The following is an 8,048-nucleotide window of genomic DNA, read 5'->3' as shown; positions in this document are numbered from 1 at the left end:
AAACTGAGGCACAGGCTCAGGTGTGGCTGGCTGAGAGCCATCTGCGTCACAGGAAGACAGCTTAGCCTGAGAGGCTTCATGACGAGATCCCGCTGCCGTCCTTGAGCTGGTGGGCTTGCTAACACCCCACGCAGAAGGTCAGCAGCTGGGCTTGTTGCTCACTTTCTTGGGCATCCTCGCCATGAGTCACACTAACGTCTGTACACTGCAAGTAGGAATTTTGTTTACAAGCAAGCTCATCTCCGTTCTGTGGATTCAGGGCCAAATGTGGAAAGCTGATACCGTCTGTTGTCTTCCCAGATTCAGCACTCATGCACACAGGTGACAGATCCTTCTTACGCAGCTTCTTGCAGCAAGCTCGGGGAGAGGCGGGGAGTGGGGAGGGTTTTCATTTGCAAAGGGCGGAATTTGAGGACAGGATGTATCTGTAAGAACTGGGGGTTCTAGAGAATGCTGGGGGGCCCTGGATGTGAACTGACTTCTGAGATGCTGACCCCACACTGACCAGTTAGCTCTGGGGCCTGAAGGGAAGTCACTGGGGACTGGCTGATGGGACATCCTGAAAAGCCACTGCCGCCCTTGGTATTTCAAACATGCCTTAAGAAGTTAAGGTATTTCAACAATCCCTGTCTGAGCGATTGCCACTTGGTCCGTTAATTTTGCAAATCCCACTTTGGGAGGCCAAGGCGGGTGTATCACTTGAGGTCAGCAGTTTGAAACTAGCCTATCCAACATGATGAAACCCCATCTCTACTAAAAAAAAAAAAAAAAAAAAAATACAAAAATTAGCTAAGCATGGTGGTGGGCAGCTGTAATCTCAGCTACTTGGGAGGCTGAGACAAGAATTGCTTAAACCCAGTGGGGTGGAGGTTGCAGTGAGCCGAGATTGCGTCACTGCACTCTAGCCTGGGTGACAGGGTGAGATTCTATCTCAAAAAAACAAAAAACAAAAAACAAAATATTCAAAATCCATCTGGGATGCAATATTTTTGCTTGCCCTCTTAATATCCAGAAGGCTGGAGATGATGACTCCTGGGTCTAAGCATCCTCAGGATCCGGTGGGTCCTAGAAATCCTGGGAAAATCCTCATGAAAGGGCTTCACCGGGCAGCCATCCATGTCTGCTGTATGGAGACTTTCTCCCCACAAAGAAGCAGCTGCGGGAATCAGGAAGAAATGACTCCTGTGTGTGATTCAGACTCTCCGTAATAGAAAGTTTTGCACCCAATTACTCAGAAATGTTTAGAAATTCTAAAGAATAATCTGTAATTGATGACTGTCATTTTTAACAACCCAGAGGGCTGAGAGCAGGGGTGGTGGTTTCTCAGTGGAAAATCTGGCTGCTTTTCCTACAAGTAGGAGGAGAATGACAAATGTCCTGACCCCAGGGCACACCTGATCTCAAGCTTTCCCTTCAAGCACTTCCTTTGGTTGGCCTGTTAAAAGGTCTCACTCATGGTAAGAAGCTCATTGAATCCAGCATTCCCCAAACTTATTTCACTTGTTTTGCCTTGCGGTGTGTCTGTGGATGAGAGGTACCCACAAGAGTTCAGTCTTTTACCAGAATCCAACTGGAACGTCTTAGAGGTTGCGGAGAGTGTGTACATTGTTTCTTTCCTATTTTTGTTCAGCTACCTTTCAGTCTGGATGGAGTCTACCAGGGATGGGCATGGCTTCAGTCTCTTCTTTTCATGTAACAAACTATTTCTAAAGTTAGTGGTATAAAAAACACTTTGTTTTGTGTGTCAGAATTTGGATGAGGTTACAGTGGTTTTGGCTTTGTTCTGCTCTGCAATGTCTGGAATCTTAGCTGGGAATAGTTGAGAGTGACTTGAAGGCCTACAGAAAGAACCACCTGGAAGCTTTTGCATTCACATGTCTGGTGCTTGGGCTGGGTGGAGGTGAGGCTGGGCACAGCTGGGATACTGATGAGAATGTTGATTTGTGGCCTCTCCATGGAGCTTGGGCTTCCTCACAATATGGCAGTGTCAAGGCAGTCCCATGGACAAAGGGAGAGCTGAACGGCTATTTGTGACCCAGCCATCACTCAAATGGACAAACAAGCCCTCCTAGTTTCAAGAGGAATGGGCAGAAACTCCACCCCTTGAGGAACAGGCGTCCAGGAATTTGCAGCCATGCTTTACACCTGCCATGGGGGCCCCGGAGCCTCTCCTTTGCTACCATCCCCACCTGCCTGCTACCCCCCTGCCTTCTCCTTGGGCATCCTGGCTCCTTTCTGCTCCTCTTCCTTGAGTCCCAGGCAGGTGAGCGTTTTCCTCACTTTGTCTTGGGAGTATGACGGTCTACTCTGCCTACTTCAGAATGCAGCCTTTTCTTGTCCATTTTGAAGACCTCTCAGAGCAGGACTCTGACATGTCACTGTGTTATAAAGACACCTCCCTGCCAGGGCAGGCACAGGGTGCTTTTTAGTTCTGGTGAACTGGCTGCTCTGGCGAGAGCCCAGTGGGGAGTTTCCCCCTATCTGCCTATTCCCCATCCCTCAGGGCACACAAGGTCACCTTTCCTTGCCTCCTCATCCCCACCTCTAAGCCTCGGCCAGTTTCTTGGTAAGAGCAAGAAAGATAACCAAATAGCCCGCCATGGGTTATGGTTTGTGTGGGGCCAGACATGCCTGGTTTGAACTTCCAGTTCCACCACCTGTAGCCAAGTGAAAGAGGCTGGGTTATTCATACCCCCCAAGCCTCAGTTCACCACTTGTTGTGAGGTTTGAGTGCGTAACACAGCAAGGCAACCCAGAACAGCGGTTGGCAGAGACTCCTAGCTTATCAGTGTAAACTATGGTTATTAGAAAGTGGGTAGAATCGGGTTTGGATTCCCCCAGAAGCAGAGACAGAGCAAAAGGATTCCAGGTAAGCGGCGTGTATGGGAGGTGATCTCAGAAGCGCCAGGAGGGGAAGGGGGCCTGTGGCTCTCACAGTGACCCTGGACTACTGGAGACCTGGGATCTCTGAGGAATGTGGAGACCCAAGCTCTGCAGGGCCAGCCCCGAGTTGTTAATTAGTTGGCACTTTCCACTTGCCTGTGAGCCCACCAAGGGGTGGGCTCAGGTGATTGGAGAAGCCTCAGCCACTGCTGCATACACTGGAATGGGGCTGGTGGGGTGGGGCGGGCGAGGGGTTGCGTTTGCTGCGGAGAGGGTTTGTCACGACCTTCAAGGGAAGTGTGTGTAGTGGCCGGAATCACAGATGACCCAGGGTTTGCATTCCAGCTCGGGGATCATTAGCTGTGTGTGTTACTTAAACTTTCTGTTCCTCAGTTTCTTCATCTGTAAAAAGGGGGAAATTATGTTACCTACTGGAGGATTAAAAGACTTAAGTATGGGGAGCTTAGAACAGTGCCTGGTGCATAGCACATACTAAGAAAGTGGGTTTGTACGTATCATTAATGCCTCCCTTCCTTTATTATTAAACATTTATAAGTATTATAAATAATTACAATAATTTGTCAATAATCAATTAAATATTATTTAATAATTAGTAATTATTAAATAATGTGATAACTATGGAATTATATAGTTAGAGTTGTTTGGTTACCTTTAATTATAAATATAATTATTTAATTTCACAGTTATATGAATTATGGAAGTGATGGTATAATTATATAGTTATTAGATAACATAGTGGCATACGTATTTATCACACAGTTATTAAATAATTGCAATGGGTTGACTTATTTGCTCCTGCGCTCGTGCAAGGGTAAGGATGGCCATGTCCCAGCTCTGTCCAGCCCCTGGCCCAGTGCCTGGGGTTCGGCGGCACTCGATTCACACTTGCAGAGTGAGCGGCAGTGAGTGGACACGGTGGGGTTGGGGTCTGTTGGTGAAGGTGGCCATGAACGAGAGGCCACTAGAGCTCGCAGACGTGAACAACACGGGGCTCCAGGAGAGGCAGGAATGGCTGCAGAAGCAGCATCCCCAAAGCTGCCTGGCAAGCAGGAGGTGCTGCAGACATGGGACTTCCCTTCTCATCCTCTCCTCCTGATAAAAAGAGCGAGATTATGTGTCTGTGATGATAAATGAACGAACAGAAGTCTCGCAGTAGCAACCACTGTGAGACTCTCCCTTCCGCTGTCTTCCAAGGAGAAAATGATTGTGAGCTCGATGTTTGCCTGCTCCTCCTTTCCTGGAGGGGTTGGTTCCTGCTGGGGAGAGGCTAAGTTGAACTCTAGGATCAAGAAAGGGAAGGAGGCAGAGAAAGGTGAGAAGGTGCTCCCATGGAGCGTCCAGGCGGTGCCGGACTGGCCCGAAGGAGGTGCAGAGGATGGGAAAGGCTGTTTCCAGATGTGGTGGCTTCTCTGTGTGCATTCACCTCATGGGTCTCAACTCGTGCAGATTGGGGGTCTGAGTTAATCTGAGGTTCCATTTGTTTGCTGAGCTATGCTTTCTCAAGAGGCCATTCCTCCGGGGCTCCTTGCTTTATGTGGGTTACATGCATATACCAAGGCCTGGTGCACAAAAGTTACCTCCTCCTCCTTTTTTCTAAATAAGGGGCTGGATGAGGTGGCTCACGCCTGTAATCCCAGCACCTTGGGAGGTGGAGGCAGGCAGATCATGAGGTTAAGAGATCAAGTCTATCCTGGCCAACATGGTGAAACCCTGTCTCTACTAAGAATACAAAAATTAGCTGGGCACGGTGGCACACGCTTGTAGTTCCAGCTACTCAGGAGGCTGAGGCAGGAGAATCTCTTGAAACCAGCAGGTGGAGGTTGCAGTGAGCTGAGATTGCGCCACTACACTCCAGCCTGGTGACAGAGCGAGACTCCATCTTAAAAATAATAACGGTGAGTTAGAAAAAGCAAACTTGAAAACAAAAATCTCTCAGAGGGGACTCTGTTTTTTTAAAAAAAAGTTTCCAATTTTTTATTAATGCTCATCTTCTCTAAAGAGCCCGGGCTGTTTTGTTGACCAGCTTCTGGGGAGAAAAATCACAGTGCATTTGAGCAGCTCCAGATGTGACCTCCCCATTCAGCATTTCCCTTCCTGCAGCATCTGCAGAGCCTTCCTCTGGCCTCTCCGCTCTCTGTGTCTGAAAGGGGACATTGAGCAATCCAGGCCAGTTCGAAATCCTGAGCCCAGAAATAAAGTGACTGTTGCTTTTGCGTCCTTGCACGTTTGCCCCGGCTCCCAGCAGAGGCAGAAGGTGATGTTTGGAGGAAGCAGATGGCCTGGTCTACTGTACATTTCAGAACATTTCAACTGCAAGGCTGGCTGGGGCTATTGCATCACTGGACCAGATAGGGCTGCAGGGCAGAGGCAGAGACTCCTGGGGGTGGAACTTCTGGGTGGCAGGATGGGGTGGGGGACTGAGGGTAGTGTTTGGAGAGGAGGGGGAGGAGGGGGAGAAGGGGGAGACAGTTTGGGAAATGTGCCTGAATTCCTACCCAGGTCCAGTGTGGGCTGATGCAAAGAGTACACACGGGCTAAGAAGTCAGCTAGACCTGGGTTCCAATCCTGACTCCTCGCCGATGAGTTGTGTGATGTTGGAAAATGACGTCTTCTCTTTGAATTTCAGTATCCTTGGCGATACGTGATGGATTCTTCCCACGTCACACGGATGTTGTGGGAATTCGTTGTCCTGACCTCCTGGGGTGTCTGTGGGGATGAAAGGAGACCATGCGTGTGAAGTGCTTAGAAAGCGCCCCGCACATTAGAAGCCCTGGGTGCGTGTTTGCTGGGGGGAGGATTCTCCTGACGGTGATGATGGGAGAACTCAGCACAGCCCTGGAGGGAAAGCGTTGCTTCTCAACAACTGTGGCTGTTTGGGGGTTGTTGGCTTGCACCCCCTCTTCACAGAGGACCCTGGCTGCTGGTTTAGGGCTGCTCCCGGGTGCAGTTTCCGTGGCAAGGCATTCAGTCGTGTGCGCTGCCTCAGGCGTGGTGAAAGCCAGCTGGCCCTCTGGCCCTGGGCCTTGGTCCTCAGCCCTGCTGGTTGCCCCCCGCTGCCCCGGGGTTGGCTGGCCATGGGGAGGGGCCCACTGCCTAAGGATGGTCTCCCTGGCTCAGTGACAGAGGGATGCTTAAACTTCCAGCACACCCCAGTGTTTGAGCCAGGCTCTCCCTGTGGCCCAGCGACATAGGTGGCCATGTGGGAGGCTGCCTAGTGCATGGGGATTTGATCAGACGGAGTGAAGAGATTTCTTAAGGCCCTCTTTACCGACGTAGCTATGACCGAGCTGGAGCGCCTACCTGAGCAGACTGCGCTCTAAGCTTCTTTTGCTAAACACCATCCTTTTGTCCCCAACATCCACCTGCTGTCCCAGGGAGACTGACCTCTCCCAGGTGCCGTGAGCGGCTTCCCCAGCAGGTGCCCCAGCAGAAGGCCAGAGGGAGGGAGGAGAGAGAGGTCAGAGCACCTCCTCCCCTACTGTATCCCTGAGTCGCGGCCCCCCCACCACTCTCCTCCAGGGCTCCAGCAGCCATGCTCTCTCCTGGCCCTTCTGGGTCCCCCCGCCTTTGGTGACAGCTCTGCTGCTGCTCATCCTGGTTCCTGCCCTTTCTCCTTTGGTTCCCTTAGACCAGGAGTCAGCAAATCTGGCTTGCAGACCGAAGGTGGCCACGGAGCTGCAATGACAGAATTCCGCAACTGCAGCAGAGGCCGCGTGGGCCCCCAGGCCTAAAATATTCACTGACTCTTTCCAGCTTTCCGGAGAAAGTCTGTGACCTCTGCGTGAGACCCACCCACACCCATGAGATTAGTCCCTTTGCAATCCCTTCCTTGAATTAACGTCGGGTGAGTATGCCAAGGCTGTCCCGGGACCGACCGGCACGCATTCCATCACCCCGACGTCCTGTGAGCCTGGCAACGTTCTCATTCTCTCCGTTTTGCAGATGGGGAAGCGGAGGCACAGAGTGGCTAAATAACTTCGAGGAGATTAGCCGCACAATCAGTAGAGGACGGCCAGCTCCAGAGTCAAAGGCATGTGCCACTGGCACCCCACGGCACCTCCCGGCCTGAGCTGCTCTTGTTCACTCTCAGGATGACCACGCCAAGGATGTCCCCTGCCCACAGCCAGGACACCCTGGACGGTGCTCACGGTGGCAGGGCCGGCACTCGAATCGGGTTCCCCTTGATTGACACACGCCCTGTCATCTACTCTGGTCTCTGAAGGGCCTTTGTGCGCCTCTTCTGTGCTGCACGAGGTGCTGATTTTTACAGCCTGTCCTTTGTAGAGGAAGCTTCTTTCGTGGATTTCTCAATTTTTGTGGCAAGGAGGGTCCCCGAAGCCTGCACGTGTCAATAACACTCCTCTCTTTTCCCAACCTCTCTGTGCATTGCCACCGGGAAGCGGGGCAGCGGGCTGTGGCTGGGACCCTCATTCTGCCCCTTTATCATGTGAGCAAGGGGAAGTCCTAGAGCAGGCACCACCGGCCCTTTGCTCATCTGTAAAAGAGCTCCTCCCTCCCAGGGCCGGAGGAGATGGCGGGCCGCAAGTCTTCAGCAGCTGTGATGATACAGTCCTCTCGTGGTCATTCACTTAGTGCCCTCACTAAGGATGCGGTGCAGCTGCGTCCGACAATCAGCTGGTGGTTCTCAAGCAGGGGTTGGGACATCTGGCTGTGTCTGGAGACCTCTTTGGTTGCCGTGACAGAAAGCAGTGGCATCTAGTGGGTCGAGGCCAGGGAAGATGCTTAATACCCCACAGTGCAAAGCTCGGCCCTCGCCTGCCCAGCTAGAGTGATCCCACCGCGAGCGTCAGTAGTGCTGGGATGGACAAAGGCCGGAGCGGCATCTATCTCTGTGGAGGGAGGGCCTGCATCTGTCTTGCTCACCATTACTTCAACAGGTAGTGCGCGTTCCATAAATGGTTCTTGACACATGGGCATGTGCTGGCTGCCTGCAGGAGCTGGTAAACATGCTTCCCACTTCTAAGGCAAGCAGTGACCTGGGCTGGACCTGACAGGGGCGCTTCAGGGGCCCACAGGATGGGGACAAGGGCTCTGTGGAGGGGGGATCAGCTGGTCCCTGATGGATGAGGAGGATGGGGGTGGCCGCTTCGGGCTGGGGCTTAGAGACTGGGTTTGGGGTAGGT

General features: G+C 52.1%; 1 long non-coding RNA gene across 2 annotated transcripts; it reads left to right on the top strand.

Annotated features, from left to right (window-relative positions):
• Positions 1-2,804: 2,804 nt before the first annotated feature.
• On the top strand, positions 2,805-7,375 carry LOC105726582 (uncharacterized). 2 transcript variants are annotated; one of them, XR_001109573.2, is made up of 4 exons: positions 2,805-2,869; positions 5,531-5,678; positions 6,533-6,748; positions 6,847-7,375. It is a non-coding gene; the product is annotated as an uncharacterized LOC105726582 (long non-coding RNA). The 2 variants fall into 2 exon arrangements; XR_001109572.2 differs by lacking the exon at positions 2,805-2,869 and having other exon boundaries at positions 5,378-5,678.
• Positions 7,376-8,048: the final 673 nt, after the last annotated feature.

Source organism: Aotus nancymaae, unplaced genomic scaffold (genome assembly GCF_030222135.1).
Source record: "Aotus nancymaae isolate 86718 unplaced genomic scaffold, 86718_ANA_hifiasm-v0.15.2.pri h1tg000095l, whole genome shotgun sequence".
NCBI classification, from domain to species: Eukaryota; Metazoa; Chordata; class Mammalia; order Primates; family Aotidae; genus Aotus; species Aotus nancymaae.
This window is presented reverse-complemented; position numbering and strand designations above follow the sequence as displayed.